Raw genomic sequence first — 17,130 nt, forward strand, 5'->3', positions numbered from 1 at the left:
GCAATAAAAGTTAGCTTTCACTAGCCAATTCAGTTAGGTTTCCATTTAAAACTGCCACACAGAGTAATTCGCATATGATTCATCACTACAGAAGCAGACTGAATGAACATCATTTGATTCATGACCTCATTCAAACAAAGCTTCCCCAAAAGCTCCTCATGAATCCCAGTTCATAGTTTGGCCAAAGTCCTCAGATTATAAGAAATGTTTTTTACCTTATTAATTAAGACTCATATTACTAAATGGGATCCTCAAAAGTGCTCAGCAATGTCTTGACTCTTCAGTTGAAGTTATCTATGTAAAGCTTACACTGATATCAATGAAACAGCAGTTAGGTTGGTACTCAAGAGGTTTTTTTCAAATTCTTTTGATACATCGCTGCAACTTGGTGTGATTCTCTTGTCTTGAACATTATGCAGTAGAGTACACACAAAAGGTGCAAGCAGCCAAGCAGCAGGGCAAAGTTCAGATGACTTGAGGCAAAGTCATCTGTTGCTTAGCACAGCAGCTTGCCAAGGATGATGACATAAGGGCCACTTGCTTTCCCTGCTTGTCTCATCCATGCCAGGGCCCAGGAGAGCCAGCTGACTCTTCTGTCAGACATGGGAAGAGTTCCCTCCATCCCAGAGCTTCGCATTCTTTTCTCTTTTATCTTTCTGTGGCAAAAATGTGCTGGTCACAGGCCCAGAACTTTGCTTTCAGGACAGGAACTGTTCAGCTGTAGAGGGCTGCAACAGCAGTGTCAAGAATCAAAAGTACCCTCTTCTAATTGGTATTTTTGTTTACAGTGCATATCTTTGCTGTTCCTACCATTCCATGCTTTTTCTTTTCCCCTTAAATGCTTCTGATTTCAACAGTTTCTTTCAAAAATAATTTAAAGTATTCATTTATTTCTTATCATGGTGTTCATTCAAACTCACAGTTTCAGACAGCTGCAGCTTGCTATTGCCCATGGCTATGTGTTAACCCCTACACTCAGGCAGTCTTCCTTAGAAATGAAGTGACACATTCACATGATTTGATATATATAGTTAGAAGATACAATTTTTTTTTTTTTTTTGAGAACCCTTATGTCCTATTGAGAGCACAAAAACCAATCCTCAAACTAATTCCTGACTAGTACAAAATGGCCAGGCTGAAAAGAACAATTCTCTTAGGCGTGAAGATAGGAAGAAAGCTGTTGAAGTCACTTCTAAACAGACACTTATTGAACAAATAATTTTTGTTCTTGGGTGTTTATTCATCCAGGGAAAGGATTCTGAGGGAAGGAAAAGTTTCAAGTAAAGCTGTGTACGATGTTTATGGAATCTAATTCAGAGACTCAAGTAATTTTAGCAGATAAGACTTCACAGTTAAAATTAGATTAAACCAATTTTGTTGTATTCATTCAAAGAGCGTTGTGCAATAGAATGTTCTGGACCACCAATTAACTTAAGTCCAACACTGAGACAAATCTCAATTAGTAAATCAAAAATATATTCAAGATCTGTAATCTTCGGTATTTTCAGAGAAAAGTTAAACCTGTATTTTGAACAAGTCTTTACAAACTCAATCAGAAGTAACAATATATGTGTGTTGCTGTTTTCACTATTCTTTTTACACTACCCTTGAAGATCATAATGCCTGAGATTAGTATTTAGCTATATTATCCTTTAATTCCCCCATTCCAAGAGAAATAATTTTGCAGATTTTTTTTCTTTCTTTTTTTTTTTTTTCTCCAAAGGGGCATGCTGGGGATTTCTTTGACAACACATAGAATTATGAGAAAAATAGAAGCTAAGACAAAAAGGAAATTTAATTTTTTACTACCATCTGTCAAAATAGATTTTTTTCCCCCTATTCTTTTAGGTTTCCCAAGATTAACACATTGTGAACACACTGATAGAAGATTATACATTGCAGTCTATGGTAATGATGAGACTGTTTTCAAATAACTTCCATCACAGTAAACAATGTTTTGCTTAAAACAGATTGTACTTCTATTGCAGATTGTATTTCTATTAGTCCTGAGACAAATACTTCCATGTCTTAAAAATTAATCTTTAATTAATATCCTTGTGATAACTTCTGGAGATAGTTATGTTTTGTTAATTTTGTTTCTTCTTTGGTACTCTGATCCTGATTGAGGAACCATCATATGATTACAAAATTTGTTTCTGTTTTGCAGAGTTGCCTGACTCCTTGTGAAGGTTTTCTATTGATTTAAACAGGAACTTCTGCTCAGAGTCAGAAGAGGACACAGTATGCAATTCTACCAAGGAATTTCTTGACAGGCCTGCTGGCAAAAGACAGGGTACACCTGTCTCAAAGGGAGAAAAGAATCCTTGCACAGGAGTTAGCAGGACACTCTGAAAGAGCTTTAAACTAAATTTGGAGGAGGAAGGGATAAAACTTATCTCTCACCAGAGATAAGCCTGGGGGAAGCATGCCAATATTTGAGGGACAGTGTGCTACCAAGGTCCTCCAGTCTGCCATCTCAGTGGAGGCAGAGGATGGAGATCCCTGTGGCAGTGAAGATGCAAGAGTTACTGATGTGTTAGAAACCACGGAAGCACCTGAGAGCATCATGTAGGAATTACAGCTTCTGACTCCAAAAGTGGCAGGATCAATAATCCAACTGAATTGCATCTGCACCAATGCACACAGCATAGGCAATGAACAGGAGAAGCTGGAAGTCATTGTACATCAGGAAAGCTATGACATAGTTGACATCACAGAAACATGGTGTGATGATTCACAAAACTGGAGTGCTGCAATAGGTGGCTATAAACTCTTCAGAAGGGATAGGCAAGGAAGGAGATGTGGTGGGGTAGCCCTCTGTGTTAGGGAGTGTTTTGATTGTCTAGAGCCTAATGATGGTGACAGTAGTGTTGAGTGTTTATGGGTAAGAATCAGGGGAAAGGCCAACAAGGCATATATCATGGTGGGAGTCTGTTATGGACCACCCAACAAGGATAAAGAAGCAGATGAAATATTCTATAAGCAGCTGGGAGAAGTCTCACGATCATTAGCCCTTGTTCTCATAGAGGACTTCAACCTACCAGATGACTGCTGGAAATACAATACAGCAGAGAGAAAAAATTCTAGGACGTTTCTGGAGTGTGCAGAAGTGAGCCAACTAGTGAAGGTGCCCCGCTGGACCTGTTGTTTATGAACAGAAAAGGACTTATGGGTGATGTGATGGTTGAAGGCCCTTTTGGGCATAGCAATCATGAAATGATAGAATTTTAAATTCTGGGAGAAGAAAGGAGAAGGGTTATCAGAACTGCCACCTTGGACTACCAGAGGGCACACTTTGGCCTCTTCAGGGGAATGGTTGACAGAGTCCCTTGGAAGGCAGTCCTGAAGGGTGAAAAAGTCCAGGAAGTCTGGACATTATTCAAGATGGAAATCTTAAAGGCAGAGGAGCAGGCTGTCCCCATGTGCCAAATGTTTAGTTGGAGGGGAAGAAGACAATCCTGGCTGAACAGAGAGCATGTCTGGAACTCAGGAAGAAAAGAAGAGTTTATGACCTTTGTAAGAAGGCTCAGGCAACTCATGAGGTCTGCAAGGATATCATGAGGTTATGTAGGGACAAAATTAGAAGGGATAAAGCCCAACTAGAACTAAATCTGTCTACTGCTGCAAAAGACAATAAAAATGTTTCTATTAATACATTAGCAGCAAAAGGAGAATCTCCAGCACTATGTGGGGGGAAACATAATGATAAAGGATGAGGAAAAGGCTGAGGTACTTAAGGCCAACAGCATTGTGGCTTCTATCAGAAATAGTGAGTCCAGAAGGACTAGGGAAGAGATCGTCTCCCTGTACCCGGTACTGATGAGGCCTCACCTCTAATATTGTGCTCAAGTTTGGGCTCCTCACTACAAGAAAGACACTGAGGTGCTGGAGCATGTCCACAGAAGGGCAAGAAATCTGGTGAAGCGTCTAGAACACAAGTCTTATGAAGATTGGCTGAGGGAACTGGGGTTGTTTCACCTGGAGAAAAGGAGTCTCGGGGGAGACCTTATCACTCTCTACAGCTGTCTGAAAGGAGGTTGTAGCAAGGTGGATTTGGGTCTCTTCTCCCAAGTAACAATACACATGAGGACACGGCCTCACGTTGCCTCAGGGGAGGTTTAGATTGGATATTATGAAAATTTTCTTCACCGGAAAGATTGTCAAGCATTGGAACAGGCTGCCCAGGGAAGTGGTTGAGTCACCATCCCTGGAGGTGTTTAAAAGACATGTAGATGTGGCACTTAGGGACATGGTTTACTGGCAGACTTCAATGACCATCTTAATGGTCTTTTCCAACCTAAACCATTCTATGATTCTATGAATCTAAACCTGTATGAAGCATCTACCCTCCTTCTTCTAGAACCATGGGTAGTGAGACATTGAAGAAATTATATTCAAAGTCACAAACTAGAAACACCAAGATATACTTTTGTCTTTCTCAAAAACTGGGGTGCTAATGTCAAGGCTAGACTTCACAACTAAGAACTGCATCTCTGGATCCACTGACACATCTTTAGAATAGGCAAAAGATGCTCCATCTTTGTCCATCTTTCCACTTTCTAGATGGAGCACAAACATAAAAGTTATTATTCTTACAAAGGCCTATGTGACTCGTGATATGGGTTGACCCTGGACATCAGCTAGTCTCCCACACAGCCCCTCCCTCCCTCCTTCCCTCCCTCCCATCCCCCACTCAATTAGCAGAGAGAATAGGAAGAGAAAAAGAGAGAAAACTTATTTAAAGGCACTTTAATAGGTGATAAAGTCAGTTTAATAGGTGAAGGAACTAGGAAAATATCAAGTGATGGAAAGGCAATCACTCAACATTCCACAAACAGACAAATACCCAGTCAGTCTAGAAGAAATGAGAACCTTGGAAGCCAGAAAGCTGTCACCTCCTTTTTCTTCTACCCTAGTTTTTATTTCTTATCATGGCATAGAATAATATTTTGGCCTATCCAGTTCAGCTCTCCCAGATGTGTCTCCTCCCTGATTCTTGTGCATTCCCAGTCCACTTACTGCAGGAAGGTGGTAGCAGGCTGGGAACCAGAGAAAACCTTGATGCTGTGCAAACACTGCTCAGCAATAGTCAAACGTTGCATTAACACTATTTTAGCAAGAAATCCAAAACATAGCACCATATGAATTACTGTGAAGAAAGTTAATTCCATCTCAGTCAGAGGCAGTAATACCTCCATTCCAGATTACCATAATTTTTGCATCATGTTCCAGTTTTACACTATGCAATATATCCTCAGCAGCCACTGAGCCCTTCCAGTCCTTTGAGACATACACAGATATCATTCCTTTAGTTAACAGTCCATCCTCATCAAATGTCCAACAAATGTTCAACCAAAAAAGTCCATTGAAATGTCTACTCGAATGTCCATAACAGTCTATTCAATTCATTTAGTCCATGACTTGGGCTCCATCTATTATGGTAGTTGCTTAGGACAGGAGAGGCAATGCGTTTTGTTGGGTTATTAGGCACCAAAGCCAGCTTGAGTTAGATCATCGCTACACTTGCCTGGTTTCTTGTGGTATTTGTCCTCCTTTGTTTCAGATGGTTTCTGCTGTAGTACTTCCTATAAAAAACAGCTCAAACCATGGGTTAGATTTTTCCCCCAAGCTTAAATCTTCTTGAGGGACACACTGGATTTCCCCGTCCTCCCACATTACCCAGCAAATGCATTCAGGTCAATGAGCAAAAGCAGTCCCACAATTGTGCTTGTCTTTTCTCAAGGAGGAAGCAACCCATGTTATCTTTCCCAGTCAGTTTGCAACCTATGGGTAATTTATCTCTTTCCATAGCATGTAAGGGTATTGTTTGGGCAGGGTCAGGTCACTTAGCAGATCCTCTGATGTTAAGCAGCCAAGTGCTTGACTTCTGCTAAATTTGCATCCCAGTGCTTCCATGTCCCAACACACATCATTCTCAGCGTAGTATTTAACAGTCCATTATATTGCTGGTGGATGATAAGGGATGTGATACACTCAATCAATGCCATGTGCCCAGGTATCTATGAGGTTGTTTCAGAAATTAGTCCCACTGTTTAAGTAATTTCTTTCTAGGATGCCATCTCACTGCAGGGCTTGCCTTTCAAAATCCAAAATGTTTTTTGGGGCAGTGGCATGGTTTAAAGGTATGTTTCTAACAACCCAGTAGTGGCCTCCCCATGTGTCCTGGTTCAACCGGGATAGGGTTAAGTTTCCCCAGCAGTGGGGAGAGCCGGGTTATTCAATACCATGCTGAAGTCAGGTCCATGCGCCAAGTGTGGGAACAGTTTCCTGTGGGCTTTTATCTGGGGAAGCCCAGCGCGGTGGGCTGGCTGTGTCCATTGAGGTATATCTTCTGACTTGTTTACTGTTACTACTGTTTATTGTTGTTGTCATTGTTATTGTTGTTCAGATTATTTGTTACATTGTTGTATTAAATCTTTCCTTATTTCAACCATGGGGCTTGTGCCTCGTTTCCAGCCCTACTCAGCCCAAGAGTGGGGGAAGGACAACGGCAATGTGGTCTCTTGTCCCAGCAGGGCTAAAACCAACACACCGTGGTAAGCATGTGACACTTGCTTTGGCATGTTTGCAGCAGTGGTCCAGTAATAACCGATGTGTCGGGCCTTACCCTGTTGATATCCTAGATACCATCTTCTGTCTCAAGGAGACTTTACGCATTTGGTTCACATGATTAAGACGCATGTTTCGTGGGTTGTTGGGATTCAAAAGGACTTTCTGTGAGAGAATGGACATGTGAGCAATCCTGCGTGAGAACAAAACTGATAAGAGCCTCAGCCTGAGCAAGAATGCAATAAGGACGTAACCCTGAGTGAGGGGGGAGAAACTCGACGAGACAAACAACCCCCGGAAGCGGTTGGGATGGAAGAGGAAGTTACACAAGGCAGGCAGCCTGGCAAGGCCGATGTGGCACCTTTTATCCAATCTAAGAAGGTTTAAAGCGCGGCCTAAGTTAACTGTCCAATCTTGAGGACTTGTACTGCATGTTACTCACGTGTGCGGGAGAACATTATAAAAGGACTTTCTTAGCTGTAATAAACGGGCATTGCTCAATCACATTGGTCGTGTGCGTGCTCAGCTCTCCCGCAATGGGTAACCTGTCTGGTGGCTTCAGTGGTCAGGTCTGATAATCACAAGTCCTTCTCTATGGTGTATTTCTTCCTAGATGTCCCCATGTTAAATGGTCCCACTGATATATGAATAGGTCACCCTTGTGTTTCCAGTCCAGGTCCACCTAAGACACAATTCCAGCAGCCTGGTCTGCTTGCTTGTTTCAATGTTCTTTGATAATGCAACTCTTGGGCATGTAAACATCTATATGATGGAACTTTAGAGCAAGGTTTTCTACCTGGACAACAATGTCTTGACACAATGGAGCAGCCCAGATGTGTTTAACTATGCATACTTAATTGGTCCATTTCCATTGCTGTAGCCACCTCCACAGGACATATGCCACCATCCATGAGTCAATTCAGAGTCAGAGCACCGACTGCTTTTCTTGTTCAACAATCTCCAGGGCTAGCTTGATGTTTTTCATTTCTACAGACTGACTCACTTCACCTTTTCCTTCAGGGGGTTCTGTGACTCCTCATGTTAAACTCCACACACCAGTTTTACACTTCTGATGGTTTTCCAGAATAGGATGAATCAGTAAACAAACCATGTTGCTTTTCTTTTCTGGTAATTCACAATATGGTGGGCCCTCTAGGGCATGAGTCACCTCCTCAGGTGATGCTCAAAAAGCTCTGCCTTCTGGCCAGTCCATCATCTCTTCCAGAATTCCTGGGTAGATGAAGTTCCCTATTTAAGCCTGCAGTGTTATCAGTGCCACCTGCTTACTCTCTAGTGTTGGTTGCATGATGTATAGAAGGGACCCTTCCTTTGAACACCCAGCATAACAAAGGCAATCACGATGCCAAGAGGATCTGTGCTTCTGTAGCAACTACTCCTGCAGCAACTTCAACTCTCTCCCATGCTGCTAGTATCTTCTTTGCATTTGGGATATAGTCAGGATTGGATCTTCTACATTCCCAGCTCCAAAATCTTACACATCAATCTTAGATCTCTCTGGGGGTTTTCTGTCAGAGGCTCCAGGTGAGGCCGTATTCACCAGCTGTGGAGTAGGTCATGTTTCTCATGGCTGGTCCTGTATGGACTTGCCCAATGGCTACTGTACAAACCATGTCTTGTCTGACCTGTTCAAAAGCTTGTTTCTGCTTAGAATCCCACTCAGATGAGTTCTTCTTTTGGGTCACTAGACAGAGAGGTCTCACAAGCTTACTGTAATGTGGAATATGCATTCTCCAGAAACCCACAAAGGTTAGGAAAGTTTGTGTTTCATTTCTGTTAGCTTTTAAGAACATGGTTGCTCTCTTATTGATCACATCCATTGGCATGTGATGCCACTCATCTTGCCATTTCATACCCAAAACCTGGATCTCTTGTACAGGTCCTTTGACCCTGATTTTATGGCTAAATCAGCTTTCAGAAGAATTTGGATTATCCTTTTTCGGAACACTTCCTGCACTGAGCTGCCCCACACAATGTCATTAATGTATTCCAGACGATCTAGGCCTTCAGTGTCTTCCAGTAGAATTTGGCTCAGTACATGATTAATGTTAAGGCAGCTGGTTCCAGGTGTATTGGACACCTCTCCATGTGAAGACAAAATGTGGCCACACTCTGCTGTCAAAGGAACTGAGAATATTGCACTAACCATATCAGGTGGGGCCTACCATTTAGCTGCCTTTAGCTCTGTTTCATACTGGAGTTCCAGTATGTTCGATATGGCAGCACTCAATGAGAGTATGACTTCATTCATGCCACGGTAATCCACTGTTAGCCTCCGCCCTCTGCCAGATTTTGCACTCACCAGATGGGACTATTAAAGAATGATCAAGTCTTGCCGATCACTCCTTGGCTCTCCAGCTAACAAATCAGCTCATGGATGGGAACCAGGGAGTCTTGGTAAGTGCAATATTGTCACCAATGCACTGTCATGGTAGCAACCGGCACCTTCTGTTATTCAACATGCATCAACCCCATAACAGAAGTATCCTCCAAGAGGCTGGACAAGGTAGAGAGCTGTTTAATCTTTTCTACATCCACATTGGCTACATCAAAATTTCACCAGTACTCTTTTAGATCCTTGCAGTACCCTCTTCTGAGGTAGTCAATGTCAAGGACACAGGGAGCATCCAGACCAATTACAACAGGATGCTTTGCCACTTGTTCCCTGCTAAGCTCACCTCAGCCTCCAACATAGCCAGCTGTTGGAATAGTCCTGTGATTCCAAAAATCCAGATGTATTCTTCCCCCTAGCACCCTGATGACATTACGGTACACGTTACTTCAGTTATCCACCGAAGTCTGATAGTCCTGTGTGCCCTATGTTCAGGCTATCAAATACAGAAGAAATGAGAAAAAAATAACTACTTTATCACAGATTGTTAGTAAAGAAGATTGACAATAAATTGCTCAGTTTTGGCAAACTGAAAGTGTTGCAGAAACAGAACTCAAAAAACAGATTGGCATTTTCAGAGTTAAATGAGGCTTCAAGTCAGTTTTAGGCAACAGCATCAGCAACCACTTTGTCAGTTCCATCTAAGTCCTGCTATAGGTGTCTTCATCTTTTAACATTTCCTATCTGACATAGAGGGTCTTTTCTTTTGCATCAAGGAAAGCCAGCACTAAGACAAGCCCTCAGTTGGTTTAAACTCTATTCATATATTAGCACAACATAAGCCAACACATTTTAGGTTCTGTCCTTGAAATATTTAAATTTTATCCATGCTGAACATGTCTCTGTTCTCATCAAAAGCATTTAAACTATTCAGAAGTGGGCTACATTGACGGGGTTTTTTAATAATTAATAAAATATGTCTTCCTTTTATTCTTTCAACTCTACTGCACTGATGTTGCTGTGTGTTCTAGTCCAGACTGCTTTTCATGAAGAATAGTAGGTGTCAGGATTGCACGCAGGAAAAGCTTATGTGAAAGGACGAAGACACTGCTTATGTTCAGAGAAAATATTTAACCAGTGGCAACGAGGAAGCTGTGGGAGACAATCCTCATCTTCTTCTTTCAGCATTACCAATAAGAGCAAGGAAAACAATGGGAGAGAAGAGGCAGACAATCTCTCTTAAAACGTGTAATTTCAGCTCTGCAAAACAAAAGCTCAGTGTTATTTCCTTCCTTCCTTCCTCCCCTGCCACCTTCCATCTGTCCTCCCAGCCATCCTTCCCACCTTTTCCTCCTTCTTCCTTCCTTCTCTCACTTTTTTCCCTCTAGCCCTTTATGTCTCTTCAGTTTATGGAGTTTACAACTTCTTCCAGCTTCTGAAGTATTTAATCTCCTGACATGTAAATTCTTTATGCAGTTTATGGAATTTACAGGCTCTTCAATCTTAAAGACAGAGAAGCAGAGCTTTTAAATTTTTATAAACTAGTGAGTGTATATTTCACTATCTATATTTAGATGTACATTTATACACTTAAAGACGTTTTCTGCAGTTGCAGAAGGCAGAGGCACAAACAGAACTCTGTCATTATCTGAGTACTCAATATTTTGTTTAGCTGATCACTCTAAGTAAGGTCAGGTTGCAGATGAGTTCCTATATAGCCCCCCATCTCAAAATTTTTATATTTTGTACCTTTCTGACAGTAGGATTTTTTATTTTTATCTAACACCTATACCCTTTTGAGATGAGGTAATTCCATTTTGTATGGGAAAACTAGACACCTGTGAGAGACTTATACAGAGGGTAAAGACACACTGCCTTTTCTTGTAGGTTTGATAATGACTCCATGGTTAACTAGTTGGTACCTGTCCTAAATTTGTTGAGGCATGCAAGGTCTGCTACCATTAACACTTGCCAGGTTGGTGAATGCCTCTGTTTCTTGCCTACTTGAGTTTCTTCTGCTTAGTTTAATACAAATTCTTTCCTTCCTCTTTTTTTCCTTACTCTGTTTTTTGTTTTGGTTGTTTTTTTCACTCAGTATTACTCCATATCTAAGAGTCACTGCTTAGTGTGGGATGTCAAAGAGCTTCTGTCTGAGATTATTAGTTAAATAAAGCCATCAGCTATTCCAGTAGCAATTTGGTTTGATCATTGAAAACAACTGCTCCAAAGAGAGAGATAAATACGTCAGGTTTCTTTTCCTTCTCATCAGTTTGAAAGCATGGTTCTGGTAGGAGAAAAGAGGCAAATTCTTTAATAATCGTTAACATCATAATTTCTTATTTTGATTAAGTTTAATTCACAGTGTCTCTGTTTGACTTTTTAAATTCTATCATCTTATTTCCCTATAATCAGATACAGTAAACAGAAAACTATGGTTAAGAGGAAACATGGATGAATCCATGTAACATGCAGGGAAGGATGGATTACAAAAGCACCTTTATTAGTACCAGATCAGTCACCTGATATTCCAAATCTAGTAACTATTTCAAGTATCGGTCTCCTTGCTTTTGTTGATTTCAGTGTGCCTCTACAAGGACTGATAGCTCTAACCATACAAATCAAAGCAAGACTTCAACAGATGAACAAAATAAGGCTGACTCAGTTAATTTCCATGTCTAAAAGTCCAACAGGGAAGAAAGATGGAGTAAAGTTTAATTGCTACCTATTAACCTTGACTAATACTTTCCAGTAAAATAACAAATATACATTCTAGTACCTTTTCTTTTCCCTGTCCTTGCAGTCTGAAATATAGATGTAGTCTGAATCCCATTGACTTTCAATACGATGTATTCTCATTACTTCATTAGGTTTTGCTGACCTGAGCTATACATTTCTAAAGACATTTTTAATTTTTTTTTTTTTTTTTTGTAAAGAACATCTTTAAAAACTACTGGGAAAGTAAGACTAAAACCTCATGTATTAAAACTCTGCAGTCCACTTCTCAGGAGGCAAACTAGACAGAATATTGATATGGTGACAGAATTCAGAGTAGATGAAAATGTTCTTTCCTTCACCAAATACCCTATATAACAGATAAACCTGCTGCTATTAGGCAAAATTATTAGATACTTCTGGCCTATTTCTGATGAAAGGAAAACCATGACATGCTCAACATTAAAAAACAAACAAACAAATAAACAAACAAAACCCAAACAAGAACAATGGAGAATTAATCATGTATGATAATATCTATTTTCACAAAATTAGAAAACTGTGAGTCAGTATGGGGAAAAAAGATTAACTGTAACCTGTTTTAGGCACGGGAAACCAGATAACTGGCTGACAGACAATAAGGACAAATATCACATCTCTGATGCCCCATCCTTTTTAGAGTAATACTGTTGAACTGATTATAGATACTTCCAGAGAAATTATAGGGCTTAACTGTGTAATAAGCTAACTTTGCCCAATTTAGAGATGTTCTTAGAGGTTTAAATTATTCTTCTATTTTAGTAAACTAGTTACATCTGTCTTGGTTTTCTAGTTTGCATGTGTAAGTATACACACATCTTAACATTTTTAAGTGTACCTATATAGAGAGATCTATGAAGAAAGTGTTCAACAAAATCAAAATGTATAGACTCAATATGACTTCATCTTCTCTAATAGGATGTTTTGTAGTTTTCTCCTGAGAATCCAAATTTCTTTAAAAATATGATACTTATTAGTTGTTTAATTCTTTTTTTCACATAATTTTATTCACTGCTATGTATATATTCTTATTCTTATTCTTATTCTTATTCTTATTCTTATTCTTATTCTTATTCTCATTCTTATTCTTATTCTTATGAAGTTCTTAAAATACAGCAGTCATGATAGTTCTTGTTATGTTGAAAATGTAGAAGATTTAAAGTTTGCTTTCTTATAAAAAAAAATCTGTGGCTTATATAATTATTAAAATCATCAAAAATCTGGGGTACAGGCAAGGTGTTAAACTTCCACAAATAATTTATATTAACAAGTCTGGTCCATATTCTTTTAACTCACCAGCATTAATACTGTTCTAAAACTAGGACCTATTCTTTCTAAAATTCTGGTGCTACCTACACAGTATTATAACATTTTAAGAAATATTTTTTTAAGAATTTAAATATTAAAGAGAAAATAAAGACATAAACCTACATTAGCCTTTCATACTAAAATAACATACTGGTTTTCAGGTCCAAGAAGAGGAGAAAAACATGCTAAATTTTAACCATACATTTTAATGGCACGTTGAATTAATTTGCCCTGACAGAAAATCTATAACCAGAGTGGACACTTCCTCAGTGGTATTTTCAATTCCTTCTCTTGCCCAAGAAATAAATTCCCTAAAATTTCTATAGTGAGATCTTTGAGTAAATGGTTTAATAGGCTTTGACAGCAATTCAATAGCTATATCTGAAAGGCCTGTTGTTTGAAATTATTTCTTGGTGTGTGACAAGAGATTAATTTAGAATTCATTTGAGAGGACAAAACTCAGTCTTACCTGAGGAGCTGAATCACTTCTCGTACTGTACTTCATCCATAATTGTAAGCAGTCAATCAACATCTGAACCAATGTCAAAAACAAGGTCAGAGTGGTCACTGAAATATTTCAGGTAGTGTCCAATGGCAAATATTGTAGAAAACACAAAATAGATAGACAGCAATATAAATAGATACTGTGAAAGGTTCCACATTTTCCTCTATCTTGCCACAATATGGATACCCTGAAATCCATAATGTTTAAAGGTAACATTAATGCTGAATAATGTTGGTTAATGCATATAACAAAAGCATTTCTGAGAACTTTTCATGTAACTTACAGATGCCTGTTGATTTCTGACTTACTCCCATGACTTATCGATAGGACATTTGTGCCCAAGTTTTTTTTCCACTGGAATATGTCGACACAGTAATTGGGACAACATTGCCCCATTACTATTTACAGTTCAAAAGTTTTTTGCCCTGTGATGCAGACCAGAGCGCTATCTTCAGAGCTACTTTGATCCGTTGTATCTTTGTTCTGATAAAATGTTCTCCATCCTCCTCTTCCTCCATTCCTTTGTCTCTGCTGCACAGTGCAAACTGAAACACCATGTCATCACTTTATGAATATACTCCCATGTGACACACAGACTAACTGTGGCACATAATATTCAGTTAATCCAACACACTCAGAAAGTGACATGCTACCATGTTATGGAAACTGAAAGTCTTGGCTTTCATGAGTACAAATACTTCAAACTGTATCCAGAGAATAGGAAACCCTAATGAAAAATATTTTGATTATTCAGTCTCTCCAAAGTCAGTTAATGTGCACCTATTTCCAACTGGCGGGGCACACTGTCTTGCATGGGTTTCGAAAACACAGAGAGAATGAATTTTTTGCTATAGATATTGGTTCTTCTTTTAAGGATATTGATTCAAGTCAATAAACTAATTTTTGCAATAATTCTATACACCTGCCTTCCTTGTCAGGAACCAGATCACAACACTTTTGTCCAGATTAGCAGACTATGCAGTGTCTGCTAAAGGGATTCAAGTGAACTTGGAAACTGGAGATGACAGGTCACCTATAAAAATACGTAAGAAAGCATTTTGTTTTCAGAATTAAATTTAACTAAATCACATTTTTTCCGAGATATCATGAAATGTTGATGTATTTTGTAAACTCTGCAATGATTTTTTTTTATCAGAAAGAACAGATATATTTCTACATTAATAAAAAAAAAAGTACAACTAAAACCGAACAAATTCAATGACCTAAGATTCTCCAAAATGCTTATCTTCAAGTTGAATAGAAAAAGAAAAGAAACTTAAATAGGTTTCTTCATTTAAAGTGTTCTCAGAATAAAGTTGTATATTTCTGTGCACTGTATTCTGTGTATCTCTGTTAAGTGTAACCCTCTTCTCCAAAACCTTCATTTCTTTCACTTGAAAGAATTGCCACAGAATAAGAACCCTTTTAAGAATCTTTGTGAAGACCTCTGACAATTGAAAAAATGGTACTTGTCAATATAAGAACAATGATTTGTAAGAAAAACAATGGCAGAAATGTAGTTCAGAATAGATAGTTGTAAAGTTGAAGAGCAACATTTCTTTGCTGTCTTAGCCACTGTGATTTGAATGTGCAGTGTAGACTATAACACTTGAGCTGTCAGAATAATTATCAGTCAGAATACATTCCAGTGCCAAGAGGATGTTGCACAAATAAACATAGAGTCCTTTTCTGGTTTTTAATTTTTTTTTACAGTACGTTTCTGTTTCTAACTCAATTTTTCCTCAATAGGCAACAGACAGCATATTATCCCATGAAATTTCTAATTAAAACTTGTTAGTATTTTCATCCACCATTGAATAGAGTTGAATTACCTTGAGTAAACATTTTTTGTCTAATTCACTGCCCAGCTGAATCACCAGAAGCAGTCTCATTGACTTGAACAGGCATCACATCTGGTCATCACTTTTTTATGCTTCAGCTTTCCTGCATCTGGTGGTGATATATACACAATATTGTAAAGAATTCAAAAATCTACAGATGATAGCACAACAAAGGTTCAATATTACTAGGTAGCCTATATGACAATAGGAAAATATCTAATTTTCTGACGCAAATCAATATTATCACCAACAGTTCAGAACTTACTCATGTGTCCCTGAATTACCTACTAGGCTATATTCCATCTCCTTATTTCTTTAGTTGAAATAGGATTGAAAAGTCATGGATAAAGAGAATTTTAAAGCATCTGAGCAATTAAAATTTTGTCTTCATTTGTACTTCGCCTCAAGCAACATGAGTCAATCCAATTCTTCTTACATAATTGATTTCCAGCTTGCTGCCTTGAAATATTCCCTGGGATGTTCATACATAGACCATAAAATGGTTTTCTTATTGCTGAATTGTATCCACTTCTTTGTTGGAAATTGTAACTGCTTGATAGTAACAAATGGTGCTACACAGTCTTTTGATATCTTTATCAATCAAAAGTTGCATCAACCATTGTAAATTACTTGTTTGTGAAAGGTCAAGCAGGAAATTTGGGCTACAATCTCCAAGAACTCTAGTTCCTTTCTTAACTCTTGGTCTTTCTTTCCTCTTTATCTGGTCATGAGTTCTTCCCTACTGTTAAGAGTGACTTATTTCTGTAAAAAGCCTACGTAGTGAATGAAGTGAACCCCTTCTTTATTTTCTCTTAATTAAGAAATTATTTATTTGTTATACACAACTACAAAATTTGCTTAGTCTCTCTCTTGGTTTTGGCTCTGTCTTTTCAATCATAAGCAAAGAGCAAGAATGACTATGAAGAACAGAATCTGAGAGGCCTATAATTCCCTGAATTTGGTGCTCAGCAGGCTCTCTGGTAGGGATGCTCTAAGAGGTAAAAAAGGTGGAGTTGAAATTGTTCAGTTTCAATTTAGAGTTCAGAGAACAAGTATAATTGCCTGTAAAGTTGCGAACTATAGGCTTGTCTGAAATAATGAACAAAAATAAAACACTGCAAATAAATACATGTATTTGAGATTACTTAGTTTAGTGCATTTTTTAGTTCCTTATATAACATACAGTTACAGAAAAGACTGTCTCTTCTAAATACAAAAGAGATTATTGTAATGTAGGATGGTGGACTTGTAGTTTACTGTCACTGCAGTGTGACAGGAACAACGTACACTTGATTTACAGGACTCTGTATTTGCACAATAAGCAATATTCCTGATTCTAAAAAATGGAAAATGAATATTAAAGAGAAAGTGTCTCACTGATCTCTAGGTAAGTAAAGAAGGTACTCCAGAAGGGATCCACTCTAGCTCTCCTTTGGTGGATAAATGGAACAAAAAAAAAAAAAAAAAATGGGAGCACAATAAAGATACAAAACTAGTTTGCATGAATTACATGATGTTTTAGTTATATTTGGTGTGTGGGCCTGCTGAAACATGGCAGGTGCGATAAAGAGCTGTTTGCAAAATCAGCTGATATTGGCCACCATATGTATCAGTTTAACAACAAGAATGATATTTTGAATTTGTCCTGAGAGTTTCTCAGTTAAAATAATATACTTTCTTTTATTTCTAGGACAAAATGTAGTATGAAAGACTCCATTTGTTAACTTTCTTTTGGTGGTTAAAGAATACTTTTCTTACTCTTAATTCACAACAGTTTCAGACCCTCAGAGAGAAAAAGTATCCTA

The sequence above is a fragment of the Athene noctua genome, chromosome 2 (genome assembly GCF_965140245.1).
Source record: "Athene noctua chromosome 2, bAthNoc1.hap1.1, whole genome shotgun sequence".
In the NCBI taxonomy this organism is placed as follows: domain Eukaryota; kingdom Metazoa; phylum Chordata; class Aves; order Strigiformes; family Strigidae; genus Athene; species Athene noctua.